At 45.2% G+C, this 17,027-nt stretch overlaps 1 protein-coding gene across 5 annotated transcripts in view; it reads right to left on the minus strand.

Moving 5' to 3' along the window:
* Window positions 1–14,416, minus strand: part of PCDH11X (protocadherin 11 X-linked) — a 754,240-nt gene extending 739,824 nt beyond the window's left edge. For 2 of the 5 annotated variants that reach the window (XM_053375009.1, XM_053375010.1), the window contains exon 1: window positions 13,486–14,416. The gene's annotated coding sequence lies outside the window, so the exon portion shown is untranslated. The remainder of the gene's footprint in view (window positions 1–13,485) is intronic. The other 3 variants (XM_053375007.1, XM_053375011.1, XM_053375012.1) reach the window with 2 other exon arrangements.
* Window positions 14,417–17,027: the final 2,611 nt, after the last annotated feature.

Consider the following 17,027-nt stretch of genomic DNA (forward strand, 5'->3'; position numbering starts at 1 on the left):
TTAAACACTAAAAACTTCCCTAAACAGGGCTGCCTTCAGATGCCCTCTAAAAGTAGGATAGTTGCTTATTTCCTTGACATCTGAAGGGAGGGCGTTCCACAGGGCAGGCACCACTACTGAGAAGGCCCTCTGCCTGGTTCCCTGTAACCTCACTTCTCACAGTGAGTGAACCGCCAGAAGGCCCTTGGAGCTGGACCTTGGTGTCTGGGCCAAACAATGGGGGTGGAGACGCTCCTTCAGGTATAATGGGCCAATGCCGTTTAGGGCTTTAAAGGTCAGCACCAACACTTTGAATTGTGCTCAGAAACGTACTGAATGCAAGGCTAAGAAACCTGCATTCAAATTCCTAGAAGCTTCAGAGGGCATGCTTGTCTGATTCAGTATTTCAGTTTTTACTTAGAGAAGCAATGTGTTGCTTTCTGATTACTGTATGTTCTTGCTAAGGACAAAAGAAGACTTTCTCTCAGACGGTATTTTGAAAAAACTAACCTAACTCTCCAGTCTGGGATCAGAATGAGGGCTGTAATTCAAAGGATTGTGTGTCTCTTCTTGGATGATGCACATCTACCCCTATGTTGCGGTGCAATTTAGGTTTTTAAAAATGCACACGCAAATTCTTATCCACATACAAAGTGTTTGAAAGATGTGTACCATTTATTTTTTCATTCAGTTAAAAAAATGCTCTCTCTCTCTCTCTCTCTCTCACACACACACACACACACACACACCCGAGAATGCAATAGGCCTATGAAAGAGCATATATGAAACTTACATGAAATGGAAATTAGTTCAGGCAAGAAACCATATGAGGACTGAAAAGATGAAGGGAAGAGCCTAAAATTAGTTCAATCATCTCCCAGTTTACAAAGCCTCCTGAGAATATGAGACGGGCAAAACACAAGGAATCCACAGAGAAAAGATACATGAATGAACGCATGACACTGCCTCATACGAAGTCTATCTCACCCAATACTGACTAACAGATAGTCTGTCTATTCTAACTGGCAGCAGCTCTCCAGAAACTTGGGCAGGATTTTTTTATAATTTGGGGGGGAGGGAGGGGGCACTGCATAATAATTGTGTTAACTGGAAATGTCAGAAAGAATTGTCAGAAGCTAGGCTTGGGTCTCATACATACAGGCTTGGGGGGGGGGTTTCCAGACTCTGGTAAATGAGACTGCACCTCCTTACAGGAATTTGAGGGGGGACAGAGCCCCCCCACCTTATACCATGAGGCCAGTACGGAAGGAGCCACACCATGCTTACCAGGCTTTAGGAAGGTGGCGGGAGGGCTGTAGGAGCCCACATGCTGCCAGATCCCTCATGCTGTCTTCCCAAAGCCAGTAGCATCCCAGCTTTGGGAAGGAGGTGCTTGGGCCCAGAGCCCTCCCACTACCTTCCTAAATTCAGGTAAACAAAGCCAGTGCCTTTGAGAAGGAGGCAGGAAGGCTTGGCATCCCCCCCACCTCTCCATTCTGCATCATTGTTGCAGTGCCCCCTGCAGCCTAACATGTCTCAGTACCCTAAAACTGTCCCTGCTGGCAGTGTCCTAGCATCCTGGAATGCTGCCAAAGCCCTCCTGCCACCTTCCCAAATCTAGGTAAAAGTGAGGAGCCCAGTAAATGAGGAAAACCTGCTCAGTGTACAGGTTTCTCTCCCACCCACCTGCTAAAGTTGTGATTGTGTAACGTAAAGTGAGTGCAAGTTGTGGGTTTAGCATATACAGAAAGCAGTTAAGAAACAGAAGGTCCTTCCACGCTGGCAGGTTGTTGTTCTTTTTTGGGGGGGTGAGTGTGTTCTACAATATGTCATTGATGTGATAATTGTGCATTAGTGATGCACTGGGTAATCCACACATCATTCTGACTTCTTGTTGAGTCTGTGGTGCTTCCCCAGTGTCAGCGCTTTATTGCCATCTGGGAGGGACAGATTTGCACTATAACAAAAAACAGAAATGGGACCAATACAAGAACAAGAGCAAGAACTCTTGTGGAAGGAAGAGCTACAGGATTTCATCAGGAAGCCAAAGACATGCACTGATAGAAAATGAAGCAATTATGTGCACCTCACAACGTTTTACAGATGCAAAGAGTATCGAAAGCAGAATCATGCATAACCTCTCTGATATCAGCATAGCACTAATCATCATGAATGCACAATATAAAGGACACCGGAAAGGACCTCAGTTTCCCCAGGAGGCTTTTTATTCCAGTAGGACCAGTCAGAGAGAACAGTTGATATAGTCACCTCACCACAGCAGTTCCAGGCTGCTGAGTCCCAGCCAAGCAGCAACCGAATCAATGCTAAATCAGAACAATGACTGACGTGAACCATACACCCAGCTATTTCTCCTTTTACATTTCATTCTTCCTTCCTTTCCCCTTCTCATCTATTTACAGCGGGGGGGGGGGCTATCAATTTCTTCATATGTTTTAACATAAGTACATTTGTATTCTAATCTTTTTTTTTTAATGAGGGCCAGATCTAAAGGAAAGCACCTCAAAAAAATTCCACCAGAGAAATCTAAGAGATCCAAGGTTGCCAAAGCAGAAGAAAAATGGAGGCAGGGAAGGAAAAGGAGTCCTGCAGTCTTTAAGGAAATGGTTTCATTATATTAACGCTATTGCTGTACTTCCTTATAAAGCAACCTCACTTAAAACCAACCGCCAAATAAATATTCCTGGAGTCACTTAAATGACTGACAGAGTAAAAGCAATTACTCCATTAAATGCACTGCTCCTTTCCCCCCCCTTTCAGTCTTCACATCTCCAGCTTATCAGGCATGCATTTATATATACTTGCAGTGGATGGAAGAGACAGAGAGAAAACTCTGCATCAAGGTAAAAGTGGAATGGAAGTCCCAAATTGTTTTCAATAGACTGCAGCATAATAAATTGAAATTTCAAGTGAGAACCATAAGTCATAAGATGACATTTCAGTACATGCAAGAAAGTTCTGCTTTCATTCTCCTCCCCATTCTACCTTTTGCACATCTCCACAATTTAAACAAAAAATATAAACTAAAGTGTATTTTAATTTATTCCAACTCAGAAGCATTGGAGAAAGTTTTATCCCTCCCCAACCCCAAATCTGGTGAGACATGGAACTTTGGGAAGAAACTGCCAGGGCTCCAGCCAGGACCCAGTGATACTGGGTTTCAGGAAGGAGATGCAAAGGCTCTAGCAAAATCTCACTCTCACACCACCTTCCCAAACCAGGGGAGTGAAGTGCCAGGTTTTGTAAAGGAGCCACTAGGGCTTGGCAGTGCAAGAGACTGGGAAGCAGGGGGGCACTGAATTTTGGCCCTGCATAGGGTACTACTGAAATTTGAGCCCCCAAGGTCTGCCAGTGCTTTGACTCCAGCAACATTCCAGAGCTGTCCTGCTGCCTTCCCAAAGTCCTGCTGCCTTCATAAAGTCAGGGAAGCGAGCCGCCCAAAGCTGAAGTTGCTGCCTTTCCAAAGCGGGTAAGTGAGATGGCAGGCTTTGGGAAAGAGATGTAAAGATGTGAGGGCTGTAGTGTCCTGGCGCTGGCTCTAGCAGCTTTCTAGAGCCCTTCTGCCGCCTTGCGGCAGCCTCATAAAGAAAAGGTATAAGGGCTCTGACATTGTTTTGGGCACTGGGCTCTGGAAATGAGGTGTGAGGGCTGAGGCTGCTGCACCAGAGAGGTGCCAAGCTTTGGGAAGGAGGTGTGAGCTCTCTGAGGGTTGTGCCTCAGGCCTTTGGGAAGGAGGTGCAAGGGCTCAGGGTTTTGGAAAAGAAACACTGTCTTTCCAAAACTGGGAAAGGGAAATGTCAGGCAAATGTTTGGAAAAGAGGTGCAAAGGCTGTGAATCCTCATTCAGAGGATTCTGAATGGCACTTTCCCAAAGCTAAGCAAGCAAGGTGTGAGGCTTTGGGAAGCAGGTGCAAGGCTGGGGAAATGAGATGCCAGGATTTGGGAAGGACGTATTTATGCTCCACCATCCTAGATGCTCAGGCTCCCTGGCCCAATGCAACGCTTTGGGAATGAGGTGCTTTGGGAATGAGGTGTGGCTTTGAGGAAGTGTTTGGGCTCCTACACCATCCCAGCAGCCTTTCCAAAGGCAGATAAGTGAGGTTCCCCACTCTGTGAAGGAAAAAAAGATCTCTGACAGCAGGCTTTGGGAAGGAGATAGGAGGGTTCTGGCAGTGTCCTGGCGCCAGGCTTTGGGAAGGAGTGCTGGAGGGAAGTGCAGGGCTCTGACAGCGTCCCAGAGCCTTCCCGTCACCATCCCAAAGCCCGATGCCAGGTAAGTAAGGAAAACCTGCTGGGGGTGTGGGGGGTAAACAACAGAGAGTGCTGAGTTTCACCAGCTCTCCGTTTATTCATTCATTCATTCATTCATTCATTCATTCATTCTCCCCTCCATCTGTCTAAGTTTGTGATTGCATTAAGTAAAATGTGCCTAAGTTGTGGGCTTATTTTCCATACAGGTGCTTTTTGGGTTTGTTGTGAGTGTAAGTAAGGTGCAGGGCTTTGGGAAGGAGTCACAATATGGCTACCCCAGGGATGCATGAGGACTGTGGCATGGTCCCAAATCCCTACCACCACCTTCCCAAAGCTGGGTAAGCAAAGTGTCCAGCTTTGGGAAGGAGGTGTGAGGGTCCTTACACTGGGCTTCAGGAAGGAGCCACTTGGGCTCCAACAGCATCCCCGCCCGCTTCCTAAAGGTGGGTGAGGTGAGGTGCAGGGCATTGGGAAGGAAGTGGAAGGGCTCTGGCAGCTGTCTAAGCACTGGGCTTTGAGAAGAATGCCTTAGAGCCCTCCCAGAGCTTCCCAGAGCCAGGTAAATGAGGAAAACCCTCTCAGTGCATGGGTGGAGGGGAAATAAATAAAAGGAGAGAGGGAGTACAAGGTTGTGACTGAATAGGTAAAGTGGGCACAAGCTGTGGGTTTACGATACACAGAAAGTGATTAAGAAACTGAAGTCCTTCCATACAGGTGCATTTTGTGTTTTTGTGGGTGAGCCCTATTTGCCACAGCACAAGGGAGAGGGAGTGATAGGATTTGGGGCATGGAGATGTATACTGCATCAACATTAAGAAACAATTCAAATGTTTTTTTGGTTAGGAAGTAAGCCCTATTAGTCTGTTGTCATAAACGTTTGCAGCACAACATATAAAATGCCTTTAAGCAAAATGCCTTTAGGACTCACAGTGAAAGCTATTCAATTCCCAGAGGAATTTTTCAAGAGCCTCCTGTTTGTGGAGCCAGGTGACAATTGCGGAGCTTCTTAGGAACCACAAAGCTCTTCGTTGTTAGAGAAACAGGAGGCATCTCTGAGTTGCAACCTGGCAGACTCTAGGCCAGTATGCTGAACAGTAAATAAAACAAAAGCGAGAACAACAGTTTTGTACATCATCACAGCAGAGCATTGCAAGTGACCCAACTGCATACAAATGTGGGTACCAATACAGCTCTATCTGCAGGTTTGCTGGTATGCATCACCCACCCCTTGCTTAAAGACTTCCACCACTGTCTGACTGTGGCTTGTAAGCTAGAAACCTTAAAGGTTTCCAGCATGGGGCACCAAAGCCCAAAGCATTTTGATGCACCATGAGCAGCAAGAAGCACACAATGACTCATGGAAGTATCTCAGCATACTCTAAATAAACTGAGGGTCAGCCCTGCTCGTCCTGGGATCCAAAAGAGTCATTTAAAGCACACATTAAGACAGTGCAAAGGGAACCAATGCATGCCATTTGCAAACCAGTGAATTACATTGACCAGCCTGATCATATAGAGCATCTTGAATCCATTACCGCAAGTTCTCGTGGCAAGTTCTCTGTGATACAGAGATAATTTAATTATCCTTACTGTGATCTTGTAAGTTGTATGCCACCTTGCTGTATTATTTCATTATCAAATTTATATCACGACTCTTCCTCCCAAAGAAGCGCAGGGTGGCAAACAAACAAAAGACAAAGCATCTAAAAACAGTCCCAATATAGAGGCAGACTGGGAAAGTATTCTACTTAAAAGGCTTGTTGGGAAAGGAAGGCCTGTTTAGGGAAGTTTTTATTGTGTGACATTTTAATGTATTTTAATCTTTGTTGAAAGCCGCCCAGAGTGACTGGGGAAACCCAGCCAGATGGGCGGGGTACAAATAATAAATTATTATTATTATTATTATTATTATTATTATTATTATTATTATTATGCTACCAAAAAACCCAAGAGACTGTACTATATTTGATGAGAGGGAATTTCAAATGATAGGAGCCACAACAGTTAAAGTCCTGACCCAACATTGTGCAGAATAGACCTCCTGATAAGATGGTATATACAGGAAGCCCTTACCTGCAGGATTGTTCGGGTATATAAGGGGCGATCTTTCAGGTATCTTGTTTCCAAGATGTATATGGCTCTATACCAACACCTCAAACTTTTCCCTTGAACTTATTTCAATAAATAAAATAAAGCCATCCTTTGCTTAGAGAAGCACTGCCTGATTTTGAGAGATGCTGCTAGTAGTAGAAATATAAAATTTCCCCACTGCATCAGTCCGAAAGAACTCAGAACCACTGAGGGCTGAGGACAAACTGCAGTATGCATTTCTGCATAGCAATCTGAAATTCTGAAACAGTTAGAATTATACCACTTGATGCCCTGCAATAGCGATATTTGTTCAAAACTATCAGAAGCTGATTAGGATGCACATGAAAATTGAATAGGGCCACAAAGCAAAAGGTTTTTTTAAAAACACACACACACAAAGAGAGAGAGAGAGAACAGTTGTGTAATAAGTATATTTATTAAACAGCATACATTTTGTCACATACATGAAAGTAAACAGACCCACACTTGTTACTCATATATTTGCTTTCCTAGTACACCACACTGGTTCTCTTCTGGCGTTGCCATTACTGCTGGTGTAGTGGACCAGTCATGGATGGAAGTAGGATAAAGAAGAAGGGGATTATATGGAAAGAGATTGTGAACTGCAGGTACCTACAGACCACTCTTTGCCAACTCAACCAGGCTAACTGTGGCTCCTGCTTTCCATATCTTAAACCTCCATTTTGCTCACTGACTATCTTATCAACGATAGAGTAAAATTCTGCTCTGGCTTCCTGTTCCTCCTTCTGTGACACCTTCAATTGAAATTAAATTCCACAGAGATAACTGCACATTGCATTAAAAAAGATTTATAAATAAATAAGTGGTGTGGAAGCTAGGCCTTAATTAAAAAGTCACAAACCCACACCCACCCCTCTTTAGCAAACGGTTCCATGTAGCTTGCTGTAAGGAGAGCTAAATTGTGCAGCCTTTGCTCACTCGAGTCCAGCTTCCAGCACTAACTAGAGCATACCGTCTCAGAATAAACGTGAGCTGAAGCTTGCAATACTTATAAAGCAAAACCACAGTTACGTAGCTGTCACAATAATTTTACCTGAAGCAAAACCAAGATCTTCTTCAGGCCAGACATTTAAGGAAACTCAACCAAATACAGTTATAAGGCAACATATTATGCCTTGTTCAAGTTCTACACACCCTTATCTATGATGTATTCAAAAATGTATCCAGAATGCCCAGTTAGGCCTTTGAAATTGCCCCAAAGGTCCCCTTCAGTCTGGTGGGTTTTGGGGGTGCCTTCTCCACTATGTAATTGGTGCAAAAGTAGTGCATTAGTGGTGGATTATACTGGACCATGCACACATCATTCGTTGTTCTGTGATTCTTCCCCCACATCACTCTTGCACTGCGGTGTCACAACAGCGGGGCAAACAAAAAGGAAAAAAGGAAAACAACCCACACAAAACACACAAATAAACCAGAACATTTGTGAAATAAAAAGTTGCAGGATTACAGTGGCAAGTTATAGGATATGCATGGTTTGTTTGTGGAAACAAATCACTATGTCCACCCCAAATCTTCGGCGCTGCAAACAGTGTTGAAAATGAGATTGCATGTAATCACCACAATACAGTACTATCACAAGCACAAATCATGAATGAACAATCAAAAGGATGTCTGAGGCCGTTCACTGAGTTTGGGATCGTGCATTCAGAGACGTAGGAAGCTATCTTATGTTGGGTCAGCACATTGATCCATCTAGCCCAGAACTGTCTACACTAACTGGAAATGGCTGTCCAGTGCTTCAAAAGAGTCTTTTCTAGTCCTACCTGAAGATTCTGGGTATGACTCTCAGTTCTTCTGCATATAAATCACGGGATCTATCAGCAAGCCATAACCCACTCCCCAGTAATGCAATGCAGAAGATTTTGAAAGGTTTATATAATTGGGGGCGATTTGGGATGACTTGGCAGGAGGCCTTGAAATAAGACCCCAAACAGCTTTTTTTAAAAGATCTGGTTCTATTGAAATATCTAGTTATGTGCTTTCCAAATGCCATTCACCCACTGAAACATAAATGTATCTGATACGCCTTTTCTTTATCTGCACTTGCAAAGAACAAGGGGGTGTGGATCAGTGCTATAAAGTGTTGGGTTTGGTGGTGTTTTTTTAAAAAAAGCAGATGAGGGAAATAAGGTTTTAAAATAAGTAACATATCTGCTGCTGGTGATAAATTGATATTCTACAGAGGCCACTTTTATTCCATCCACAACACAAAAGGAAGAGTTAGAAGTGAAGTTTAAAATCTGCTAACAGGGATTTTGCAAGCAGAGAAAGGTAATAGCATGTTATACAAATTCTGTCAAGTCACTCTACTAAACTCAGACAATAATTGAAAGAGATTGACTTTCAAACTATTTGGAATAATGAAATGCAGAAAGTCCCTTTGCAAACCCCGTAAGATAATGGAATGCACCCTTCCAATTTACTTTTTTTTCCCCGCTCCTTATTTCATCCCTTCATTCCCATGTCTAAGCACTTATTTCTGCCTAGAGCATCAGCCTTCAGGAGAAGCCTGTGTTAAAGTTCAGTTTCACACACTTGGCCACTGTAGGCAACAAAATGGCTGCAGCGCAGCACTCTACACAATTGCTCAGGGATATAGACCAGTGACATCACCAGGACTTGCTCCCAAGCAAGATGAGACTGCAGACAGCACGGTGCTTCTGCACCACATTTGCTTCAAGGTAGGAAGAACCTCCAGGGCAAGAATCCTGACCCTGCTACCTCAACATCAATGAGACTTTCAAATGAGCTAAAGGATGTTGGAGTTCTGAGACAGCAGGTCAACATTAAACACAGAGAACCACCTTCTTCCCAAGGACATGTGTCCTATCAAGGGCAAGTGTTTTCAGAATTGCAAAACCAGGGATTTCATCATCTTATTTTCTGTAGACTCAGAGTAGTATTATGCTCAGAGGAACATAGTGCCAGTTTTTGGACACAGATAACAGAACTGACTCTTATGACTTGTACGACCCTACTTCTAGGTAGCTCACACACCACCGCCTCTGAACTACTTAGAAGCAGACAAGCATCTACCAAGGGATGTGTTCATCCCATCAAGCTTAAGCCAAGGGCAAACAGCAAGCAGCCCAATGGCTCAAAATTCGAGTCATGTGCAAAATTCCCACAGAACATTTCACATGAACTTTCCATGTACAGGATGTGTACAGAGCTCCAACAGTGCTATGAAATGGCATTTATGGGCAGAAAGTCAAACATATGGAATGGGGAATTCATTGTTTTCCTGTTGCTCAACATTTCGCTAGGACTTGTAGAATGCATAAGTCTATGTGTTCCTTCTTCCCAATAACCTTGCAGAGCAAATCACTCGCTATCATTCTTAGCGCATCAAGGCAGTGCTCTCAGATTGCACTCACTGTGGAGTAACCCCCACAAAATACAATGAGGTTGACTTGAGGTCAACCAGTCTGAGGCTACAAAAACAAAGAGAATGCAAGACCAAAAGAGAGAAAAGCTTGCCTATGTCCTCATAGTACATTTTCTACCCTTTGAATTCACTGGAGAAAACAACGTTCTGCATAAAGCCAACACACCATTTAGGTAGCCTCACTAATTTTATGTGCTGCCTTAACTATATCTTTGTGAACAAAGGAATGGAATGGTGAAACACATTCTATAGCATTCCACATCAAGATTCACACATTATATGCCAGTACTGAACTATGCAGGTTTATATTTTGCTGCTTCCAATTCCTAAAAGTCCGTTACCTTATACTACAACGTTGCTTCATTCTGTTTGGATATCAACCGTAACTTAGACTGAAGTGCACTATCAGAAGTTAAACCACCTACAGTTCCCGGAGTGAACCAAAACCAACCCAACACATTCCTTTCTTCCAACAGTGATGCTCATCTGTCCCAGGAAAAGCTTCATCAAGCCCATAACATGAATCAAGCAGTCATCTAGAACTCAAAGAAGCCAGAAGCTTTGTTTTTTCTTTATATAAAAAAGGTCAGGTTCTTCCAGCCCTTAGACCCTCACCACTTTCTGATGATCACCATCAGAAACAGACTTTAACAGACTGCAATGTGTACAAATAATGCAGGCTGCATCAGTAGGCTCTGGTTACAGCTCAAAGCACAGTTTGGATGGGTAAATAATAAACCACTAAGCAAATGAGTGCTAAAAAGAACGGAAGGAGATGGACACAATCTTAACTATGTGAGAGACCGACAGAATGTTGCCTAGGCCCATGCAGAATACAAATGTGTTACAGGTCTAAATCTTTGATCTTCCTTTTTGAGGAGCTGTGATGTATAAAACCAATTGTACCAAGCAGACAGTCCTATGCTGAATATAAATTATCCTGCAACTATGGTCATGTTTAAAAGAAAAGAAGGAAGAGCTATGCAGTCATGAAGCAATAATACTTCTTTATGGGGTGGGGGAATTAAAATGCAAACAGTTATCTGTATGGGTAACCACCTTGAGGGAAGAAATAAAGCAACAGATATGCACCTTAACTGTTTAATTTGACAGAAGGAGGATTTAAATAGAAAACGTTCACACATCTTGCAATAACAGCAGCATCTCGTTACTTGCTACCCATGAGAGAGAGTTGATTCTGCCATACCATCCATATATATATATATATATATATATATATATATATACACATATATCCCAAGAATCATTGACTTAAGTAATGCTCAGTTTTATTTTCAGATTTGACTACAGACACAGCTGAAGTAGAACATGCCTGGAAATTTAAAGACCTCTCTCTGCCAGCTCACTCTTCAAAAGAGCTTGCCTTTTGCTTATCAAGCTAACCCCTTGCGTCTCCAGGGTTTAAGTCATTGATATTCTGATCCCGTCTTTGCAATTGACACCCACATGCCAATTTTTCTACACAGATACACACACACACACACAATATAGATGAAAAAAACATGGGGGGTTGTTTTTAGTTTTTGCTTAGTGGGGTTTTTCTGTGCTGTACTGTACTGCATAATGTAAACTCATGCCTCCCTCTCTCGCTTTCACCTTTATCTTATGCAAAATTTACAGTTTTGGAAGCATTCAAGTATGAAGGCATACCCCGAGTTCCCTTTCACATTTCAGATGTGAAAACAAACCATTTCTGACAAGCCAATAAAGCTTTATTTGAATATATTTACTGAAGTCACTCTCTCTCTCTCTCTCTCTCTCTCTGTGTGTGTGTGTGTGTGTGTGTGTGTGAGAGAGAGAGAGAGAGAGAGAGAGAGAGAAACTTAGTACATCCTAGAGCTGTTGGCAATGTTACAGGAGAGGTTTCTGCTGGACACTTTCTGCACAATAAAGAACTCTGTTTAACTTGCAAGCTTGCACACCAATTCCATTGACGGAAGAAGTCACTCATCTGTCTTTTCCATTACCAATCTGGGAAACATTGTCAGATAAAATAAAATAAAAACTCCACAAGGTTCTAATTAGATTTTTAAATCTATGGTGTTACTTATGGAGGAAATCATTCCTTTTGTAAGAGTTCACTGGGCAGAGGAAGTAACTTCTTGCCTCAATACTTCTCCCAGCCCCACTTTAAACAATTGATTGCTCCTATTTCAGCCCAATATTTACTTGCATCCTTTCATTCGTTTATAACCTTGGCTCATTTGCAGCAAGAGTTCTGCTTGGATCTTCTGCATTTTCATATTTACAACAGTGGGAAGTTCAGATACTATTGCCTTCACCATCGCATCATGCTCAGAGACCCTAAGAGATGCTCTGAGGGCACCTTCCATTTTTGATGGGCCAACACTCCTGCATTATCAATATTCTCTGCTTTTTATTTTATTTAAAAACATCAGATCAGGATGGAAGTCACAGGCTTTGCCTAAGGCAACAGGCTCTTTATTTTTTGCCTTCTTAACAAAATGCTTGCACTCAAGCTATTTTAAGGCAATGCTGTATTCGTATGGTCCACGCCCCCTCCCCTCTCATGATCATACAGAAGCTAATGCCTCCTCCCCTGCTCCTCATCTCAGACCTCAGAGCTACTTCTTACAAGTTATTACTATGCTAAGCTTGCATGCAGGAAAAGAGAGACCCTCCGGTCTGCAGCCAAACTGCAACATTTCCATCTGCAGCCAGCAGGTTTTAAAGATCCACACTGTGACCAATTTCTACCTAGGAAGGGGGAGGGAGCCATAATCTGATTCCTGTCTTACTCACTTTCTCCCAATACTGCTAAGGAAAGAGAAAGCCGTGCTTAGCTTAGTGCTCCCTAAGTCTTTCCTTTCCAGGTCCATGCGGAGCTGGAACTAGACATTAGAGATATGAAATGTTAAATTTCTTCTCCCGCTCATTCAAGGACTCAAGGAAATCACCAGTATATTTGCCAACCCACCCAAACACTGATCTGTGCTACATCTTATTCTAATGTGCCAAATGCACAGTAACTTTAAGCTGATCACCAGAGTTCAAGGAAATCCTTCAATCAGGGAACTTCATTTACAATCCAGCACATCGCTGGTCGGTGGAGTGTTGTTTTTTTTACTTTCCCTTACTCTCTGTCTGTCTGTCTGTCTGTCTCTCTCTCTCTCTCTCTCTCTCTCTCTCTCTGTGTGTGTGTGTGTGTCACACACAGAGCAGTTTTTTTTAATGCAATCCCCCGTCTAATGCAGTCTCCATTACAGGATTAAAACTGCATCAATAAAAAACTCCATATGTTTTTCCTCCCCCATTCACATCTCTGACGCTCCCCCCCCTTCACTAAGTACTCTGCACCCTGACGCTCAAAAGCTGAACTGCTCGCGATGGGCTTTGCATTGCAAAAGGGAGGGAGAAAGACCGTGCGATCTTCAGCGATCGGGAGGGATCACATCACATATCAGTTTGCGGAAGGGGGGGTTCCCCTCCTCCCAGAAGCTACACAGTTTGGCTTCTCTCTCTTCCACCCCACCCCCCGAAAAATCTAAGCCACGGGTGTACCAGCGCTGCATACCTAGATTGCAAAGATCTACAGCGTGTGGAAGGATAAGGAAGCGAAAGGAGAATCTAGATAGAGAGAAGGCGCTTGCTTGTAGACCGCCAGCGCTCTCCCTAGACGAAGTCTCTCCCCAGCTCTCCTCGAGACGCACCACCCACTTTCTCTGCCTTACCTTGAATTCCTTGTGTGAGCAAGAGAATCTCCGTCTAAAGCTGCTCCTCAGCCATGCCGTTCCTTTCCGTTGCCTTCAAGTCAGACCCAAAGCGCACCATGAGGTGGGTAAAGAAAAGCAAAATCCTTGTTCTGCTCAGAATCTTGGAATGAATTATTACATGGGTACGGGCACGGAGGAGATCGTCTAGGACGAATAACAGTAATATCAAAAACGAAGTAGTGAGACTGGTGGGGGTGGCTGGGAGGGGGGTGCCCTTCTTCCACAGCGTGAGGAGAGACAAGAGACAGAGACAAAACGAAGAGATCCTAACTTGAGAGTTATTCAAACACGCTTGCTGCTGTAGGGCAAGTGAGAGACCGGGGAAGGCAAGTGAAGTCCTCGGACCCACCGGCTTCTCAACTACCCAAAGGAACGCTGGAAAGAAGAGGATGGGGCCAAGTCTGGCAAGCTGCTGGCTGGCTTGGTTTGGGTTTCTTTTTTTCTGAAAAAAAAAAGAACTTGCACGAAGAGATTCGTTGCAACTTGGAAGGAAGAAATCCTCCAGCTTTATGCAATCACCGGGATGATTTACAACGTCCTTCTTTTCGAGTGCCGAGCCCCTCTGAGAGGTCGGCGGGGGGCGGCGGTGCTGGTGATGTAGGGGGTCGGAACAAGAAGCGGCTAAGGGCGAGACGGTATCCCGTCCCCCCTTCCCAGGAGAGGGGAAGTCTCTTCCCCGGGGCTCAGGTGGCCAGTCTGCCCCAAGAGCTGTCTCGGTCTACGCAGGACTCCCCCCGAAGGCGAGCCGGAGACTCCGGGCGCGCTCCCGCCCGGGGGCTCGCGATTCGTGTTGCTGCTGCTACTGCTGCTGCTGCTGCTCCACGCACTGGCCGCATCCGCTCCGCGCTCCGGCTGCTGCCGTCTGAACTCCGCTTTCCCAGCCACTACCAGCAAGTCCTCGCCGGGGCTGACATCACTGCAAAGGAGGCGGGGAATGGAGGGGGAAATGCAAATGAGGGAGGCGGGGGAAGAGAAGGAGGGGGGGTTTAAAAAAAGATTCCCCCCCACCGCTTTCCTCCCGTGGTCTTAAGGGTTCTGTAAGCTGCTGCTTTCAGCTCATGGAAAAATCAGGCGAAGGCATCCAAAAGCAAGGCAGAAAGACGCTCGTTTCTCCCAAAAATACTAAGTCACCTTAAATAAATAAAAGAAGGCAGGGGGCTAATAACTCGAGGATCTAACCGAGCTGGGATCGTTCTTGGGCGTTCGTCTTAGGGAAGTAACAGATGATTAATCTAAAAATTCATTTCCTTTGATCTTTCCCCTTCCCCTTTGGGTGCTATCCAACTTATTCAGAGTAGTCCCATTTAAGTAAATGGAAGTAAGCGATTCTGCTCTGAATATAGGGAGCTATCTCATACTGAGACTGGTCCGTCTGGCTCAGTATTCAGAAACCCCAATCCTGCTTGGAGACCTGCTGAGGACTGAACCCAGGAGCTTCCAAGTGGAAGGGAGATGCTCTGCCACTAAGTGACAAGCCTTCCCTATTCAGCATGAATGGGGCATGGTGGTGGCTCCTAGGCTGCTGTCTTAGTAGGTGCTCTGCTACACACAAATGGTCCATCCCAAAAGAGTCTGGGTCTGACTATCACTGGGTACCACCTGCTATGTTTATTTGAATTCTGTTTGATTCCAGTCTTTCTCCAGGGACCTCAAGGAAGGGCAGCTCATTCTCTCCACCACCCATCCATGAGGCAAGGTGACGCAATTGCCTTGGGTGGCAGGATCCATAGGGGCAGCAGATCCAGCCTCCAAGGAATGCATTGCCTGCTGCTACAGCTGCTGCAGCAGCAGCAATGGCTGTGATGTGCTCCTTGGAGGCTGAATCTGCCACATCCTTGGCAGCACTCCCCATGCTGCCTCTACAGCAGCCTCTTGGCAAATAGGAGGCACTGCTAGTTTCCTCCCACCCTTGTTCCCAATGTAGATCTTCCCCCCTCCCTTGTTCCTGATGTAAATAATCACTCCCCTAGTCTCCCCTAGTGGGGAGGTGTCATTTTGTGGTTTGCCTCAGGTGCCAGAATGCAGAGGTGAAGCATGGGTGGAGCTGGGGGGCCTTAGCCCTGGGCTCAGTTTTTTTTGGGGGGGTCGCATTCCTCAGGACACCCTCCCAGCATGCAGTGCACTATGAGAAAGAGGCAACAGGCATGCACCCTCCCAGCCCTGCACCACATTTGCAAGTCTCGCAAAGCAGCACTGGACTCACAGGGCGCTGTGAGTGCACCCCTCAAAGCAGGGCCGTGTTGACTGGCTGGACTAGGCAGGCAGTGCAGCATGGCCTCACAGCTCCAGTGGGCAGGGGTTGCTCCAGGCATGTCCTTCCACCATGGTGTGCTGTGCACTCCCTGGTGCCCACCTACCCCAGGCGCCAGCAAGGAACACTCCACCACTACCAAAATGCATTGGGGCAGCCCTGCCCAAATTTTAGCTTGGTTGGCAGAACATTGTCTTTGCATGTAGAAGTTTCCAGGCTCATAGGCAGGTAGAACTGGGAATTGACTCCTGCCTGAATCCCTGAAAAGCTGCTGCCAGTCAGTGTGTACTGAGCCAGCTGTAGTAAGTCAGCTTCCTCTGCGCAACATCTTTGTGAGATACTAATGGAAAGAGAAGGGGAGGGGCATTAGAGACTGACCTACAGTCACCCAGTGAGTTTAATGACTCAGTGATATTCCTAGTCTTGCCAGTGGAGGCTAGCCCGACTGTTAGGCAGAGTGACAGCTTTGCCTCAAGCAACTGATTGATGCAAAGGCAGCAAACTGTTAAGTTAGGTGAGTAATGGTTATTGTCTTTCTAGTGCCAGGGATGGGGGGAGGACTTTGTGGCATTTTCTGACCCAGACATCAAAAGGACTTGGCTGCATCCTGGGGTACTATGTACCTTGACTTGCCAGGGAAGAGCGCCATTTGTTGTCCGCCTAATGCAGCAAATTGTCTTGGGCCAGCCCTGATGACAACCTAACCAAGCCTTCCCTGAACTCTTTCCTCCAGATGTTTAAGACTGCAACTCCATTCCTAATCACTGGCCATGCTGATTGGGGCTTATGGGAATCACAGTCCAAAACATCTGTAGGACAACAGATTGTGCAGGGCTTTTCTAAACTCTGCAACCAAAACCCTGGAGAGGAAATCCATCTCACTCAAGTGCTCCTCAAGTGCTATGAAACTGGCAGAGTTACTGCACATCAAGTGAGGGTTTGGCAACTGCATGAAGTAGAGGGGCCAGCCCATTAATGAAAATAGGGAATCTCAGCCAATCCCAACCTGCTCTGCATCCTTATTTGCAACCATTTAAACTTTGCCTGCCATTGGTTCTGGCTCCACCTTCTGTTGGTCTTCTTGCTTTCTCTCCTACTAGTGAGCCTTCCCCACAAGAGATCTTTTCTGCATTGGCTCCCCATCTGTGGAATAGTCTCCCCAGGGAGGCTTGTCTGGCGCCTCCATTACACATATTTAGGCACTAGGCAAAAAAAGTTCCTTTGCCTGATTAACATATTGTACCCTTTA

The sequence above is a fragment of the Podarcis raffonei genome, chromosome Z, assembly GCF_027172205.1.
Source record: "Podarcis raffonei isolate rPodRaf1 chromosome Z, rPodRaf1.pri, whole genome shotgun sequence".
Taxonomy (NCBI): Eukaryota; Metazoa; Chordata; class Lepidosauria; order Squamata; family Lacertidae; genus Podarcis; species Podarcis raffonei.